This window comes from Podarcis gaigeae (assembly GCF_964106915.1).
Source record: "Podarcis gaigeae genome assembly, chromosome: 3".
Lineage (NCBI taxonomy): Eukaryota > Metazoa > Chordata > Lepidosauria > Squamata > Lacertidae > Podarcis > Podarcis gaigeae.
The window spans coordinates 52,729,565-52,748,545 of NC_139680.1; the positions used below are offsets into that span (position 1 = coordinate 52,729,565).

The following is an 18,981-nucleotide window of genomic DNA, read 5'->3' on the forward strand; positions in this document are numbered from 1 at the left end:
TCCCTGACTTTTTAAAAGTCACTTTTGACTAGCTTCCCACTATCCTTAAGATAGTCATGGGTGTTGTCAATCAAGTAATTTATCTGCCTTTGGATTTAGTCATCTTGGGGGAAAGTTCAAACAACTTGTCTTTAACTCCGGGAAGTTTAAGGACGCTTTCGAAGGTTAACGGTTTACACACACACACACACACACACACACACACACACACACACGACTGTATCCATTCTGGATGTGGCCAAAGCATGTTTGTCATGGTTTTATATATGCTTCTACTTTTCTCCTTCTCTCCAATTGAAAGACGGGAATTTTTTGTTTATTTTATGCCACCTTTTAGAATAATTTCCCACAATATGGCTAACAGAAAAAGATAAAAGCAATTGAAATATTGACCTACCTTACAGTGGGGTTGGAAGTATTTCAAGAACATATACCATATTTTTTGCTCTATAAGACGCACCAGACCACAAGACGCACCTAGTTTTTGGAGGAAGAAAACAAGGAAAAAAAATATTATGAATCTCAGAAGCCAGAACAGCAGGAGGGATCGCTGAGAAGTGAAAGCAGCAATCCCTCTTGCTGTTCTGGCTTCTGGGATAGCTGCGCAGCCTGTATTCGCTCCATAAGACACACACACATTTCCCCTTACTTTTTAGGAGGGAAAAAGTGAGTCTTATAGAGCAAAAAATACGGTATATTGGTGCATTTTATATTATGATTGCTGTCAGAGCTAGGATTGGATTGTCCTGATTCCAACAATGTTCTCACTATCCTACTGAATATCTGTGAAACTATTATTAGAAAAAAATACCCTGGGCTAAAGGATCTGATGTAATTGAAGGCAGGTTTATGTACTGAAATGCTGATGCCTTTTCTCTAATTCCTGCTCTCCATCAATAAGGATATATTGAGCCTGAGTGAGTATCCCAACAAGAGTAACCTCCACAAACCTTCTCAATTATATTGCATGCTACCCATGAGGGCCACCTCCAAGTGACACATATTGTTTAGCTTCAGAAGAAGAATCTGGCTTTTATGGGAGATTACTGACGTGCTAGTCTAGGTTCAACAGAAGGTTCAACAGAAACATATTCATAAGCAACCCTTTCATCTCAAACAGCATCTGTGGATGGTGGTAGGCTTTATTGGCTTAGTTATCTGGCTCCTGCTTCTGGCTTGATCAGAAGAGAAAATGACAAGCACAACACTAGATTTCATCCAGGCATACAGAAGTAGTTCTGGGCACACACAGGATTTTCCCTGAGATGCCTGGCATGCTGCATTTTTCATGAGAGAAAAACGGGGAGTGCATGGCATCTTTTTCTGGAACATATTGTAAAACTGAGTTATTGCGAAGGCCAGACCACACTCATTACACCTATCCTAGAAAATTGGTGGGAAGCTGTTGCCAGTTATTTCCATACGGTCCTAGAGCACAAGTCATTCCTCTTGTCCAAAAGTCTTTTGCTTTTTCCAGTCCACTTTTGAAAAGGAACCTGGAGTCGCAGTTGATTATCGATGCTAAACGAATCCAATTAAAATAGTGTTAGCAAAATGTTTTACTACTCCATGACAAACCCAAGATCTATGGAAGGGCATGTTCTTGACGTGAGATCAAGCAGACACATGGTTCTCCTGGCCCACTTTCAATCTGCTGCAAGACTTTTATGGAGCTGACTTTTAAGGTCTCTTTACGAGTCCTGCCTGTCCATTTAGATGTCATTCATAAAAATTAATGACTTAAGAATAAGATTGGCAGGGTAGGGATTTATGAGTGAGCTGCTGAATTTATTTCTTTGGCTCCACAAGACACAATATGCATTTTTATGTAGTTATTCGCCCATCCTACTGCGTTCTGTTCATGTGTGATGTGATCACGATATAGTTGCTGTTCCTGCCACTAACATGGACTTGTTTAAATGACAGATGATGAGAGAAAGCAGTCATTTGAAGATCAGGACATTGATGTGACTCTACCCCGTATACTTTTGGAGAGTTGTTTAAAATTTGGCTGCAATCCTATGGTATAAAGTTAGCCCACTGCCAGCACATCAAATTGGTGACACTGGACTAGATAAACCAATGGTCTTCCTCTGTAAGGAAGCCTCACATATTTATATCAATCCAGCTGTCTTCAGCTGGATTTGAGCAGCCTAAGAGTGTGCAATTATCTTTTACTTTAGAAACAAGACAGATGTGGAGTGTATAATGCTAGGAGTTAGTCAGAAGGTTGATGAGGAAGCTGACAGGTCCTTCAGTCAGAAATATCACCTACTGCATGCCTTACATTAGCATTCTCAAGGTCTTAAAACAGGAGAATCAGCTATGTTAAAACTTAGGCAATTGTCATTTACATTGCCTTTCATCGTGTCTTAAATAGGTTATATATTATGGGTGTCTCCTTGTGCAAGGGCACCGTGAACAAATATGAAAGAATCTTCCTGGGCACCAACAGCACATTCAACCTCTCACCCACTAATGTATTTTGGAAGAATGAAAGCTCAGTGAAAGCCACCCACATCACCATATAAACCCCCATCACCACCACTACTACTGAAAACTTCTTCAATTCTACCTCTTAACTAATGTCCACAGCATGGACACGAATGATTGCATAGGGATATAGACGGTATGATCCAGAAGCAAAAGAGATGCATCAATCCATGGTGGGAACAAGAAGGAAACACCCAAAGGAGCCCTTGAGCCCTGCCTCTTAAATTCTAGGTAAGTGCTGGAAGCATGTTGGGATCTTATCACAAGTGGCTTGTTAGTTGAGGCAGAGCTGCTTTGCTAGCTTCCTGAGGATGGATGAGATGTTGTGTGGTGCAAACCAGCATTCCTGCTAGAGCATTTGCACAGTGCCAACCTCCCCTCCCCCTCCTCTGGATCTTATGCAGCTGTATCCATTGTTTTTGGTCCTGAGTGCTATGCCTATATCATGCATCACAACATAGCTTGTTTTTTGTCATCTTGTGAGGTGTCCCTGGGAATACTGAAGTCCAGACAATGTGCAACAAACCCACATTCTCACTATGTTTTTTTTATATAATAATTTTTTATTGATTTTCCAACACAAATTAAAAAACAAAACAACGCACAATACATAGACAAACAAAACATATAGACATGTATAATTTCGAAACCTCTTTTTCATAAACCTTACTTCCCAGACTTCCCCTTACCTCCCCTTTTCTGCATCCCTGTTTTAAAATTTCTTCAACAACCCCTCACTCCAATTAACTAATTGCTCATTTTCTTTTTTTTTAGCTTCTTCTCGTACTTAGTCAATTACAGCTGTAATTCTATATTTTTTCCTTTCCCTTGACATTTTAGCACTCATTAATTTTACAACAGTTCTTGAGATATACTTTAAATTTCTTCCAGTCTTCTTCCACCGTCTCTTTTTCTTGGTCACGGATTCTGCCCGTCATCTCCACCAATCCCATGTAGTCAATCACCTTCGTCTGCCATTCTTCCAGTGTGGGTAGTTCTTGTGTCTTCCAATACTTTGCTAAAAGAATCCTTGCTGCTGTGGTAGCATACATAAAAAACGTCCTATCCTTCCTTGACACCAATTGGCCGACCATGCCCAGGGGAAATGCCTCTGGTTTCTTATGAAAAGTACATTTAAGTACCTTCTTAATTTCATTATAAATCATTTCCCAGAAGGCTTTAATCCTCGGGCAAGTCCACCAAAGGTGATAAAAGGTACCTTCAGTCGCGTTACATTTCCAACATTTATTATAGGGCAGATGGTAAATTTTTGCAAGCTTGACTGGGGTCATGTACCACCTATAAATCATTTTCATAATATTTTCTCTTAAGGCATTGCATGCCGTGAATTTTATACTGGTGGTCCATAACTGTTCCCAGTCTGCAAACATAATGTCATAACCAATGTCTTGTGCCCATTTAATCATAACTGATTTAACTGTCTCATCTAGTGTACTCCACTTCAACAGCAGGTTATACATTCTTGACAAATTCTTAGTATTGGGTTCTAACAGTTCTGTTTCTAATTTTGATCTCTCCATCTGGAAGCCAATTTTCCTGTCTTGTTTAAACACCTCCATTATTTGATGGTAATGAAGCCAATCTCGTACTTTAGACTTCATTTTTTCATAACTCTGCAATTTAATTGTTCCACTCTCTTGCTCTAAAATTTCACAGTATTTTGGCCATTTCGATTCCATGTTAAGTTTTTTCACCTCCTTTGCTTCCATTGGTGACAGCCACCTAGGGGTTTTATTTTCCAACAAGTCCTTATATCGAATCCAAACATTGTATAGTACTTTCCTGACAATATGGTTTTTAAATCCTTTATGAGTTTTTACCTTGTCATACCATATATATGCATGCCAACCAAATCTGTTATCAAATCCTTCCAAGTCCAAAATGTCTGTATTTTCAAGAAGTAGCCAGTCTTTCAACCAGCAGAAAGCTGCCGATTCATAGTACAATCTTAAGTCCGGCAGGGCAAACCCCCCTCTATCTTTTGCATCAGTTAATTTTATTCTGGGCTTTTTGCCCTGCCAGACAAATTTAGATATGTCTTTCTGCCACTTCCTGAAACAGTCCATTCTGTCCACAATCTGTAATGTCTGAAACAAAAATAGCATTCTAGGCAATACATTCATCTTAATTACAGCAATTCGGCCTAACAAGGAAAGTCTCAGATTTGACCATATTTCTAGATCTTTCTTTACCTCTGTCCAACATTTATCATAGTTATCTTTAAATAAGTTCACATTCTTAGATGTCATGTTAATCCCCAAATATTTCACTTTCTTTGCCACCATTAATCCAGTTTCACTTTGAAACCTCTCTTTTTCAGCATTTGTTAAGTTTTTCTCCAGAACTTTAGTTTTTTGCTTATTCAACTTGAATCCTGCTACCTGACCAAAAGCTTGAATTAGTTCTAGAACTCTTTTCGTACTAGTGTCTGGCTGTTGTAAAGTTAATACCAAGTCATCTGCAAAGGCCCTCAGTTTATATTGTTTGGCTCTGACCTGAATTCCTTTAACCAGCTGGTCCCCCCTAATCATATTTAACAAAACCTCCAAGACAGATATAAAAAGCAGTGGGGATATTGGGCACCCCTGCCGTGTCCCTTTTTCTATAGGAAGTTCTTCAGTAACCACATTGTTTACAATTAACTTTGCTTTTTGTTCAGAATATATTGCACCTATACCATTTTCAAACCCTTGACCTACCCCCATCCCATGGAGATTCTTCTTCATAAAACTCCAAGAAATATTATCAAAAGCTTTCTCCGCATCCACAAATATTAATATAGCCTTCGTGTTGATGTTAATTTCTAACAGTTCTATAATGTCTATTATATTTCTCACATTGTCTGACAAATGTCTCCCTGGGAGAAAGCCCGCCTGGTCCTTATGAATCTTTTCCACCAACACCTTCTTCAATCTTTTTGCTAAAATGTCAGCAAATATTTTGTAATCCACATTAAGTAATGATATAGGGCGGTAGTTCTTAATCTGATTCTTTTCAGTCTCAGTTTTTGGTATAAGTGTAATGAATGCATCTTTCCACGATTCGGGTGCCTTTTTCCCCTCTAAGATTTCATTGCAGACCTCCTTCAACAGTTGTATCAACCATTCCTTCAGAGCTTTATAATATCTGGAAGTCAGTCCATCTGGTCCTGGAGATTTCCCCAGTTGCATACTTTGAATGGCCCCCTCTATTTCTTGTTCTGTTATTTTCTCATTCAAGACCATTGTACTTTGTTCTGAAATTTTTTGTAATCCATATTTCTTAAGAAAATCATCTATTTCTCCTTCATTCTCCGGCCCTCGTGCATATAGTCTTCTGAAATAACTCTGAAAACAATTGCTAATCTTGTTTGGTTTATAAATGTTCTTTCCGTCCACCTCCAAACTTGTAACTGTGTTCAGTTTTTGTCTCTTCTTCAGTTGCCATGCTAGAAGTTTCCCACATTTATCTGCTGATTCAAATGTCCTTTGTCTCATTTGCTTAATTTTCCATTCTATCTGTTGATTCATCAGTTCCATATACTGCATCTGGTAAAACTTAATTTCTCTCAAAATCTCGTGAGACTTTGGTTTTGACTTCAGTTTCTTTTCTCCTTCTTTTATCTTTTCCAAAATCTTATCTTTCTTTTCATTTTGTTTCTTCCTCTTTAAAGAATTCTGTTGTATCAGGAAACCTCGCATCACGGCTTTGCTTGCGTCCCAAATTACTCTTTTCTCCACCTCTGTCTTCAGGTTTATCTCAAAGTAGTCTTTCAAAGTTTTTTGGGCCTTTTTGTAGATCTCTTCATCTCTGAATAGGGTGTCATTCATTCTCCATCTGAAGGAACCAGCTGTTGTTAGTTTCATCTCCATCTTTACAGCGTTATGGTCGGAGCAAGTCTTTGGGCAGATTTCTACTTTTTTATCTTTGGAGCCATCCCACTAGTAATCCATATTTGGTCAATTCTTGTCCATGTCATTTTTGCTTTGGAGAAAAAGGTTCCCTCTCTCTCAAGAGGGTTCCTTGTTCTCCAAATATCAATCAAGTCCATATTTTCAGTCATTTCAAAGAAAGTCTTTGGTAATCTCCCATCCTTAGAGACCACCTGTCTTTGTGCTTTATCCATGTTTGTAGAAACCACACCATTCATATCTCCCAACATGGTTACATTATAATCCAGATAGTCCATTAAGATCTCATGCAACTTCTTAAAAAATTCTGCCTTCCCTTCATTTGGTGCATAAATTCCAACTGTCAAAAATTTTTCTCATTGGACTTGTATTTCAATTGCTAAAAATCTTCCTTGTTCATCTTTAAAGATCAGCTTTGGGGCCAGCTTTTCCTTTGCATAGATCACCACTCCACTTTTCTTAACTTTGTCTGATGAAATAAATTCCTGTCCTAATCTTTTATTTATAAGCAATTTTCTATGTGCCCTAGTCACGTGGGTTTCTTGTAAGCAAATTAAGTCCAATTGTTCTTTTTTCAAAATATGAAAAACCTCACGCCTTTTTCTGGGAAGGTTCAGTCCATTACAATTCCAACTTAGAAATTGCAGAGCCATCTTGTTATTTAGTTGGTTACTCCTCCAACTGCTCCCTGCAGTTGTTCTTCCTCTGTCGGTGGTTTAAGTCCAAATGTTAAATTCAAGATATCTGCTTCTGAAGTCGGTTCCACCACTCCCTTCTGGAGGTCCTCCTCGTTTCTTTCCAGGAATTGTTCTTTGTCTTGAACTGTTCTTATTTTTACTTTCTTTCCTTTGTAGTTGAAAGACAAACCTTGTGGATATTCCCACCTGAAAAGTAGATCGTTCTTTTTCAGCAGGTAAACCAAGTCCTTGTAATAAGCTCTCACCTCCAAAATGTATTTAGGGATGTCCTTGTAGATTTGCACAAAAGCATCTTCAATCTCCAAAGTTCTTTGATAATGTAGATTTAGTATTTTATCTCTTTCCTCTTTGGATCTTAAGGTTATCAGACAATCCCTTGGACTCTTTCTATTTTGTCTCCTACCCAGTCTGAAGGCAGCTGTTATCTTAAATTCTTCTTCCTTCAAGTTTACCTGCCAGAATTCCGAAAGTTCTTTTGTGAGAAAGTCCGCCAAGTTGTCCTTTTCACTTTCAGGGACTAGCCTCAATCTCAGATTCCTCTCCTTCCTCTGTAGCTCCAGCAAAGACAAGACCGCCTCATGTTCATCCAACTTTTTACAGACTGGTACTAATTTTTCCTGTGTAGTTTCTGCAGTAGTTTTAGCTTCTTCAGCAATTTTTCGAGTTGTGGAGTTTTCTTCAATCAATTTATTTATAATTTCTGTATTAGATGTAATACTTTTAGTATTCAAATCTAATTTTGTTGAAAGTTCTGTCAGCTGTTTAGTATTTTCAGTACTCTGCTTTGTCAAGGCTTCTAAAGATTCATTTATTTTAACTAATGCTTGTGTCACTGGATCCATAGAAATAGTTGTCACTTTTTCCTGCCCAGCTGGACCTGCTGGCAGTAGGCTTGATATTGAGCCCCTTTTCTTTTATGCAATTTTACTTTTAGCTCTTGTTGTTATCTCTTCTGCTGGGCCACTCATGTCCCAAGGTCGTTCCCACAGGAACAGCTTTTAAATGGAAAAATCCACTGACTTGTTCTTTACAGTCTGTTTTGCAACTATTACCTCTCAGCCCTCTAGAGGGGGTAATCCAGAGTATCCAATAGACAAAGGAACAAAGAAACAGAAAGTCCCTAAAAAAGATTTTTTAGCAACAATCTTCCAATGTGTCAAAGCTGTCAGTTAATAGTTTCAATAAAGTCCCAAACTTGTAACAAATAAAGTCCCAACTTTGTGGCAAATCTCAAATGACAGTTCACTGTCTCGGTGCCTTGCTCTTGTAGGCAGCCCGTTCCAAGAGTCTAAAACGGCAGAAAACTTTTCCCTTTACTTTTTCCATGCAGGTTATGCAAAATCCACCTTTCTTCCCCCTTGCTCCTGCCTGCTAGGGGGAGGTTCAAGTTCAATGTCCAGGTTAAACAGTTTTCAATTTAATTTAATTTTCATCGGAATGCAGCTTTGTAATTTCGTTGTTTTAGCTGTCATACAGTCCAGGGAAGGCAGACTTCCTTAATTTTTACCTTCCCGTTTTCGGTCAAAATTCAAGGATATTTTTAAAGTCCCAGTAAGCCTTTCAATCCTACTTACGGGTATTCAAGTTCAATTCCAAATTTCAGGAAGGAATCGGCGCTCTCCGCTCATGGCGACGCAGCTTCACTCCACGGGCTTGGTAGCGACTCTCAGCACCGCGCGCACACCCGATGCCGCTCCGGAGCCTTTAAAAAGGCTCTTTTGCAGTAAAGGGGGGGCACATGGTGCCCGCCGAGTCTCCTTGCTCACAGGCTTCTGCGCCTGTGATTTTTGAGCGTCCCCGCTTCGCCGTAGCGGTCAGACCCGAACTCGTGGAGCAGTCCTCCTCCGGAGCTCGAAGGGAGGACCGCCATTAAGCGCTGGCGCCGACCGAAAGTCCCCCCACATTCTCACTATGTGTTGAACGTTGGTTTGACCTTTTCTGCATTCTGCAGAGAGGTGTGTACTGATCCTTAATCAAAAAGTGTTGTGGATGCTCCCTATCTGTTTTCCTTTCTCACAATACTACTTCCCTTCCCATTTGATATGTTAAGCCAGGGGGCAGTTTCCTCCCCTAGAGGTGGTCTCATTTATGTGCTACCTGGCCTACTTTAGCTTTTCCTCTAGCCATGCTTCTTACAGATGGCGATCAGTTTCAAAGGAAATAGGTACCTTTTTCTAATTAAAAAATGCTTTCCCATAAAAACTGGAATCTAGTTTCCTTGGAAATTTAGATTTCCAGTAAAAGTCCAGTTCAAACTGGCTGACCGTTCAGTTCGTTTCCTGAACCTCTTTCTTTATTTGTTCTGCAAAGTATCTATCACTTTAGCATGGAGGTAGAGGTTAAAGATGGGTCTACTGATCATCCATATCATGGATCTCACAAAAACCTGAGATCCATTTTCCATGCTGCCTTAATAAAATGCAAACAAATTAAAATAAATACCTTGCTGGAGTTGTTTTATTGTTAAGCATTCATAATCTTATGAATAAGCAAGCTGCTCTGCAGCCGTTCAAACCCCTCTTTCTTATCTTTCGCAGAAACAAAATCTGAATAATCATGACCATATGGAAAGCAGACTTTTCCTTCACATAGTAGTACACCCACTTGTGTTGGCTTATACTAAATTGTTCAACAGTTCTACTGAACTCTTTAATGAGCAGCAGCAGAGGGATCTTCAGGTTCAACTTGTTAATTAGCCATACGGCTTCTGGCGAGTGTTAGGTCGTAAATAATTGATTTCAAAGGTGTACGGCATACATGATATTACACAAAGATGATCTAATGAGCAAAGAGGTTTCCCAGAATCGTTTTCAAACAATACAGATGGCATAGCAACTGAATGGAACCCTGATTCACTTGGAGGGCAACAGTATGATAGACAGAAGCATGAGACTATTTTAGTTGCTATCTATATCACACACATGTATATGTGTGTGTGCGTGAAACTATAAATGGACTTTCACATGCTGTAGGCTCTGATTATTGGTTTTCCAAAGGAAAGGTTATACCTGTCTATGTGATGTGAAAAGCAAATATATTATAAGTTTATTTTGTTTACAAGATTGATTTTTTGTTTGTTGATAACCTTTTCATTACTTAGCTGACACATAATACTTTGGGAAAATGTAGGAAAGCACTCATTTTTGTGTAATGCTGAAATGTTTGTGTAATGCTGAAATGCCTAGGAAATGTTCACATAGCAACTGAATTTCATATATTCTCTGGTCGCTGGCATAATCTCCAGTAGGCCATTGGACATGGGTATATCAGCCAGATTTTGTACATTCTCCAGCCATCACTGCACACTCTGCAGAAGGTCTTGGGTAATGGGCGTATCTTGGCTGCACTGTGGCCAAAGAATGTACAAAATTCAGGCGAGATATGCACATTCCCCCAAACCTATTGGGTATTATGCATTATGGCTGGGGAATGTGCAAAATCACACATAATGAACTGGAAATGTGAAAAATTCTCTCTTTATGGAAAGATTATGTGAACATTCTCCATGAGGCCTGGTGAACAATGAGGCCAGTTTTTATGCACATTATTTGCACAAATTACATTGCACATACACATTGTTATTTTGCTTTTTATGCCCAATATAAAAATAAAAAATTGAGTGCAGAGGAAAAAATGGGGTCATCATAACCATTTGGCACCAAACAATAATGGCACTTATTCTGTGGTTAGGTAGGCCCCTTATCCTCTTGATTTTGCATCAGTGGCATGGTGAAAGTCTTCCCATAATTTTTAGTTTAAAAGGTGGGAACTCTAGTTGTGCACACATATTGTTGTCTAGGCTTCAATAGAGAAATATATGTGCCATATTCCTTAGTTCTCCATACACGCAGCAGAAATAACAGATGTTTACATTTACAACAGTGCAACTGAGAGCCTTACCTTGTCTTTTTTATTATTAATTCTTGAAATGAGAAGCACTAATGATAAGCTTCAACTAGATAATTATGAGACGTTTAGTGAATGGTGCCTTCTTAGAACATTTGTTATAGTCAATTACTTCCTGATAAGACTTGTTTTACTAGGTTTATTAATTGAATTATAATCAGTTTACACAGACTCCATGGAAAAAATTTGTGCTGACAAGGCTTCATTTCTAAAATTATCACCTAATGGAAAATATATATGCAACATTTTCATAGGAACAATTAAGTCTGTGTTCAGAAATGATGCTAATAAGGCGAAAAAATGTGGGCACAATCCGAAGTAAGTCAGGCAGGCCTAAATACCATTGTATCCAATTGGATTCCAGCTCACAAGGCCATTAAGCCCAATTGATTTTAAGGTGCCATTTTATCAGTTGTCTTCAGGGCACCAGATTCAACTAACCCAGGGTGCTGGTAGGAGACAGCACAGGGACTTCTGCTAGTACAAGGGAGCTTTTCTCCCTCTCATCCCATGTCCCCCCAGTGCTTCCCCAATTGGCTCTGGGGGTTTCAGGAGAATCGGAGGGGAGAGAGAGAAGATTGTCCCAGCAAGCAAGAAAAAAATGTTTGTACTGATAGAGCAATCAACTTAGTGTGACACTGAATTCCATCAGGTGGGTTTTAAGATCAGAGTGTGGAGCCTAGAACACCACTGGCTATATACCGGTAGATGTTAAGAAGTAGCTGTAGTAATGGGTGCAGTTTGTAAGAATTGCAGCAAAATTCTACAAAAATATTATGTCAATGCTGTAAAAAAAGAAGGAACAAGTTTAATGTATTTGCGTTATGTGCAGGCTGATGGTTAATGTAGTTACTGTTCTTGTGGCTGAGCACAGATATTGCTTGTTCTTCAAACCTGCTTATAAATCAGAGGGGAGCAAATCTTTTTTTACCTACACTTTGCAGGTAAAATTCACCTTCTGTTGTGTGGGCAGGGCGGTCCCTCCCCCTACCTGGCCAATTCCCTGGCAACGCCTCCCCAGGCGGGATTGGGCGATTGGCTGAGGTAGGCAGAGACCTCCAGGTATCCAGCCTAGGGAGGGCGAAGCCAGCCCGTAGTACCGGGAGTTGCACTGGGATCTGGGGGGCTGCGCGCGACTATGCAAAAGGCACCCCCATTTGATGTGGGGAGTGGTCATTATGATTATATATAAGAAAAAGTTCATAATTATAGCAAAATCTTGCACATTTTGTGTGTGTGTGTTTAAAATGTCATAGGAACAGCTGTTATATACATAAACTCTTGAATCATGCTTTAAAGAAAATTTGTTAAATAATTTGACTACCTCTGGGTAAGATGGTAGCTCCATCCTAGCTACAGATCCAGCTGGCATGTCACATGTAAAATGGAAGATAGTAGGTGTGTAGTTACTAGGAAGAGTAGACAACATGTAGTGAATAGCACAGGTCCAGCAAATGCCTAGTGAAACCACAGCCAGGAGGGTGGATTTTACAGAATCTGTGAATACAGAAGACTCTGTTGAGTTTGTCTTGTAAAATGTACACTGTAGTGCGAAAAAAATCCATTCATCTTAAATAATTTTAATTTCATGGTGTCTTATAGTATTTGGGATACAGCTGCGTGAGAGTATAGGGGGCTTGTCCATTCTAGGTCATCTTTCCCTTGCTCCCTTTTCTAAACGTTTGTGGTATAAAGACAGTGATTCGCACTCAGTTATCTGGGCTTCTCTGATAAAATGTGGGTTACAAATGTAAGCAAAACAAACAAACATACAAAATCCCAAACAAATAGTATTTAATATTGAATGTTAAACCAGCAGCATGAATTAGCAGATTGCCTTAAATCATTTTTTAAAAACCCAAAACAAAACAATGCTCCTGCGTTCCACTGCACAGAAACTGCACACCATGGATCTTGAAACCAATGCCAAAGACATAACAGAATGGAATGGCTCATCTGCTTGCTGTGGTCTTATTTCCTGGCACTGTCCCTTATGCCACCATACCAGCTGCTGTTGGCACTACTGCATCAGAACATAGAGCTGCACTGGGGACTTCTGCGAGATTACTGGGAATGACACGATGTGATTTCAGGGACACTCTGGGGAATTAATGATAGTCACCATCAGCAGTCAGGATCTGGGAGGAGATCTAGTAAATAAAGCTTCCCTCAACCTTGACGCCCCCCTCCCACTATTTCCGCTGCCCTTGAACAGCAGGGCAAGATGGTGCGGGCAGGTTTTAGTTCAGTCCTAATCAAACCATGTTCCTAGGAACAGCTTAGCAATGCAGCAGTAAAGGCACTAAGAATGAAACGAAGTAGAAAAGATGAAAAGAGCAAATTGGATAGCTGCCTGCCTCTTCCACACTTCTCGTGCACATAACATTTCCTTAGCTATGGTAACACTGAAGCAGATCTGAGTATAAATGTCAGGATGCCAACTGACTTAATTAATATAATGTTGAGCTCCTTTGTAAGCGTTTAGTTATAACCAGTGTGGTGGCCCACCAGATATTGCTGAACTGCAGCTCCCATCATTCCTGGCCTGCTTGCTGGGCCTTATGGGAGTTGTAGTTCAGCACCATCTGGTGGGTCCAGAGATTCCCCAAATCTGATTTATAGGATTTCTTACCTGCCCTTCACCATAAGCTGAGATCTTGGAGAAAATTCCATCAATATAATCCAGTATGGCATGGGGACGAGAACTTCCCATCCATGGTTTCCCTCCTGAGACTGCTTTGCCATTGCTCTTTTCCTAGTGGCACACTGTGGATGGAAATAGCCTCTATTGAAGTTTAACCAGGGTAGAGTGGTTTCAAGAAGAAATCATGGCTTGGGGTGTTCCCAGCTATTCATGCCAACCCTCAAGTTGGATTGTGTCATTGTCTCCTTTGTTTCTCATTGATAAGTCAAATATAATTTCAGCCAATGTAGGGTTTACATTTGCGTTGGAGACCAGTTTAAACTCAAACAGATGTCCAATGCAGTCCTAAGCATCCTTACTTCACAGTGAATCACACCACTTTCAATGGGAGCTGCTTTCTAGTAAAGACAGCCTTCCCCCTTCAGGTGCCTTCCAGATGTTTTGAACTCCAACTCCCATCAACCCAAGCAAGCATGGTCAATGACTAGAGATACAGGGAGCTGCAGTTCAAAATATCTGGACAGCACCAAGTGGAAGAAGTCTGCCCTAGTACCCATGCATGGAATTTCAGCTTTTGCTTTGGGAGCTGGTTAGGGAGGGAAATGCCTATATTTCAAGGAATGAATAAAACTATTGTTTAGAGCCATAGGCCACCACTATATAAATACAGCAAGCAATCATTTCTATCATATTCAGTGCATGCGTGTGTGTATCTACTCACAAATTGAAGCAGAAAAATAATAATCCCCACAATGTAAATCAGGAATTGCCTCTCTTCAGTGAACTACAGAGGTGTTAAAATTACAATAGAACAGAAGCACATCCCACTCAGCCTTCTAAGTTTTGTTTTGTTTTTTGTTTATCCTGGCTCATATTTTCTTAGCTGGCAGAACACATTTCAAGAAAGAGCTTGAAGAGATTTTTGGCCAAAGGCCCGCCCTAGGGAAAGAATCATTCTTCTACATAAGATTTTTCTTCTCCTATTTTTATTTTTTTGAAAAATCCATCTGAACCATTCATTTGATATCTTAAATTTTAATCGGATGATAGAGAGTATTTCTGTGCTGGCATGAATGTCTTGAGGCATAATATCAAATTAGTCAAAGAATTCTGAAGAGACTCTGAAATGCACTGCAAGATTCAGAAGACCAAGCTTTTACTTCTGTCAAGTGTAGGCATATCAGAGTGTTTTATATTAATATGCTTTAAGAATGCATTTGATGACAGTATGTATCTGCCTTAAGCTATATCCGGCACTCAGCCTCCGTACATAAGCATAAACAAGCTTCTTGGAAACAGTCACTCTGCTTTCATTAGAGAACTCAGTTGTGTCTCCTCTTTTTATAGCTCTAAGTAGAGATGAATAATTCACAATGACTATGCCATTATCAAAATATCTATTCTCAATAGCAATGAGGAATCCTCATCTGCCCCTTTGAGTTTGATTTTAGGGGTTCCCAATGCTGAAAAGTCTGGGACCTTACCCAGTCTATGATAAATATTAAAACAGCTATTCTGTGTCATGCAAATTCCTTGATTGCCTTAAATAAAGTAAATTGAAGTTTCCATCTCTGCTGCCCTCCCCACAACCACAACCGAGTACATATTAAACCCTTCTCGCTTTGTAAAGCCAGCCTCAGGATATTTATAGATTAATTTTTATTTCCATACAATTATGTTCCATCTTTCCTCCACAGAGCTCCAGGTGATGTGCACAGTTCTCTTCCACCCCATTTTATCCTCTCAACAGCCCTGTGAGGTAGTTTAGGCTGAGAGGCAGTGACTGGCCCCAGGTCACCCAATGAGCTTCATGGGATTTGAACCCTGGGATTTGAACCCTGGTTTCCAGCCACAATCTAATCCCTATATCCCGACACTCACCACTACACCACACTGGCTCTCTTCTAATTCTTGGCGTTTTGCAGTATCAGCATCATGATATCAAATGCTGCCAGAATCACTGCAAATGCATCGGAATGCCCACGTAACCTGTTGTCCTCCCAGCTTAGATTAGGGCTTCCTCCAGACAAGCTGTTTATTCAGCATTCATCTTTATTTGCTTACACAAAGCTTGTGCGTAGGTTGAACTATATGGGGCGATTATGCGACAATGAGCATCAACGCAGCATTCATGCTGACTTCCTTGCTGCTGTTCTCTTTTTGGATTTCACACCTTCCCTTTAATGATTTGTTTGTCCCACTCCTTTCAGGGTATTTCCCCCCTCACTTTCCTAAACACAACAAATCTGGTTTGACTTTTTAACTGGAGTTGAGCTAGGGGGACAGAACCCTTTAAGCCACTTTAATTGTACAAACCTCAGTTTCTATTATGAACTCCTCTAAATGCTCTCCTTGGTTCCCCCTTCTGAAAACGGCCCATTTTAGAGCCAGTTACCTGTCAACTCCAGCCAGACTCATCTAGATTTGCTTTTACTGAGCTGCATGTTCAGGCTATGCCATCCACCGTCCTAGACAGACGAAATAACAGGGTGCCATACGAAGACAGACTCTGCATATGTGGGCAACCACAGGTGGAAGACATATTGCACTATTTACTATAGTGCCCCCTATGTAGTACATTGGACCCAGGAGATGATTTCTCACCTTACCGTCCATACAGGAAATATGTCTCTCCCCAGCAGAGAAGGTCCTATGGCTTTTTAGTGATGTAAACACTTCAGTGACTCATAAAGTTGCACTTTTCCTTTGGCGGCCAAAAAGATCAGAAAGAAAACCTTGGATATATAGCAGTGAACTGTAAGGGAGACGCAGATATCTAAATAGAGACCATTATTTGTGGCACGACACCCCTTTTGCTTGTATTTATTTTTGATTCAGATTTGTCATGGTGAATGGCTAATACAATAAAGTTAGTTGGTTTGGTTTTGGTATGAGCTTGAAATTGAGAAAGAGTGGCAGTCTGGAGGCACCCTAGGTTTGCTCTGTCCTGTGACAAGTATGAAGTGGAGTGGAAAGCCAACTTGGAGGGTTGTAACTGATTAAAATTTGTTCTGAGTTTTTTCAGGGATCAGATCTAGCCTTCAAACAACCACTTTGGCCAATTCTGACTTAAAAATAGGAGCAAATATAATTTGGCTTTAAAAATAAATAAACAACCCAGAGAAAGGAATGCTTATCTCAACTTATTATGCAGGGTGGTTCCATTAGAAATAATAAAGCTTATTATAAAGGCATAGATATTGTGCACTGTTGCCCCTAACCAAAATGTTAAATATGTATTTACCCTTTAGCTTATAGAGCTGTCAACTTAAAGAACGTATGAAATGTAACAGTCAAATTTTACTTTTGCCAGGAGAGAGCTTTCAAGAACACCATCTGCTTGCTAATGTCACCTAACAAAATCAGGGTTGCCATTTTCTTGAGCAGTTACCAAGTGATATTCCTGAGCAGAAAAGCAATATTGTCATCTATTTTGGGGTGTGTGTGTGTGTGTGTGTGTGTGTGTGTGTGTGTGATTGGAGGTGGGGAAAGGAGCCAAACAAATGTGCTGCTATTTTTGGTCTTAAATTGCTTTGCTCATTTTTCACAAGAGGAAGAATCAAATCTCATTTCAAATTATATTACCCACTTGTTAGGGCATGGATGATTACTCACCTGTGTAAAAGCTGCAGGTTTACAAAAGATGAAACACACCCCGAAGCAGGATTTTGGAGATTTTAAGAAGTGGCACTGTGGTCTGGGAGTTGTCTTCTCTGGGGAATATTAAAGTGGGTTAAGGGGATGAGCGAATCAGGTTGAAGGCTTTGACAATGAAATTTCATGTGAAAAAGGTATCAAATTGGAAAAGCCTTTGTTTTGTTTTGTTCCCACTCTTTCGCTTCTCTGAAACATGTACTGTTTTTACAGAACAGTTGCTCAGCACTGGGAACCACTTGGGAAGCAAGCAGTGAGCACGAAAGCTGCAGTTATATTGCGTATTTTAGCTGCATACAATTGACATCATTTCCATACCATTCTCATGAGCATGGGCCAAGCTCCAATTGCACGTGCAACCCATAAACATTATTCCATTCCTCTCATAAAAGGCTCCATAACTGATTAATAATAATAATCCTTGATTGCTACTCTGTGATAAAATCAGATTTATTACACTGTGTTTCAGGCAAATCTGAATCAAATTCAGCTGTGTGTAGGTCATGCACAGCTAACATAATACAGCAATGCCCAGCCTCCCAGCAAATTTCCTGTACATTCACCGCCACCACTAATCCCATTGATTTTGGTAACAGTGGAAAAAATAAAACAAATGAAATAGATGCAGGGCTGGGGTGTGTGTCTCTTTACACAGCCCAATACCCTGATGGCAATGCAAATCACCCCCTCCCCATGGATCAGACTGATCAGCTGAAGATGGTGTGTGTTTGTATGTCAATGTGTATGCCCCTGTGTGTGCTCATGCAAGAATGTGTGGATGTGTGGAAAAGCTATACGCACTGCTGGCATATGACCCCCAAGAGGACTGGCCAAGGGACAATGCAGCCCTTGGACCAAAGAGATGGATACCAGGAGGCCTGTTCCGCAGTTAGGGCCAGGATGTTTTGCCGCTTCAAGCGGAACAGAAAATGCCACTGCCCCCTGCTGCCCCTCCTCCTGCCTCCACATCCTCCATGCTGGCCCACCAACACACCGTGGCAGCCACATCGGTGGGAGGCTGTAGAAGAGCCTGTTATGCAGCAACTCAGAGCAGGGAGTTAATATGTGTGTAATGGTTGTGAGGGGTTACTTGTGCGTAAATTGCCTTCGGTTTAGTTAGTTTGCTTGCCCAACCATGCTTAGGGTCAGAGCTCGCCCTCCGTGACCTGTTAGTCACTTGCAGAATCCGTCAGTGGGCGTTTCTTGAACCTCTTCCAGCATAAAAGCTGTTTGACCCCGAGTCTCCTCCTATGTTCCCTGCGCGGAACGCGTCTGCGCAAGTAAGGGGAAGGCAGGGGCGTGCCAGCGCTCTGTCCACTAGTTTCGGGTGAAGGGTCTTGGAGCCCTGTCACCAATTCCTCCATCTCCCTCTCTTCTCTATTGGTGTTACGCTGAATTCCTTCCCCCATGCTGGTCCCCTCTCCGGCATCGCTCTGGAGCCCTGCCTCCGCTTCTCGCTCTGATGTCAGTTCCCTGACATCCACCTCCTTCCCAGGACCCCCTCCACCCCCGGCCTGACCCTGTGATGGGACCCTGTCCCCTTCTTCAGCCGACGATGCAGGGAACCCCTGAAAGGAGCTGTTGTCGTCGTCCGAGGACTCAAACCCCGCTTCCCACCCGCTCCGATTTCTCACGGGAGGGGCTTCCCAATCTGATTCCTCCTCTCCTGACGATT

The 18,981-nt window shown here is 40.7% G+C and overlaps 1 protein-coding gene across 1 annotated transcript in view; it reads right to left on the bottom strand.

Annotated features, from left to right (window-relative positions):
- Positions 1-18,981, bottom strand: part of LOC310840973 (uncharacterized protein) — a 169,544-nt gene that overhangs the window by 77,638 nt on the left and 72,925 nt on the right. The window lies entirely within an intron of this gene.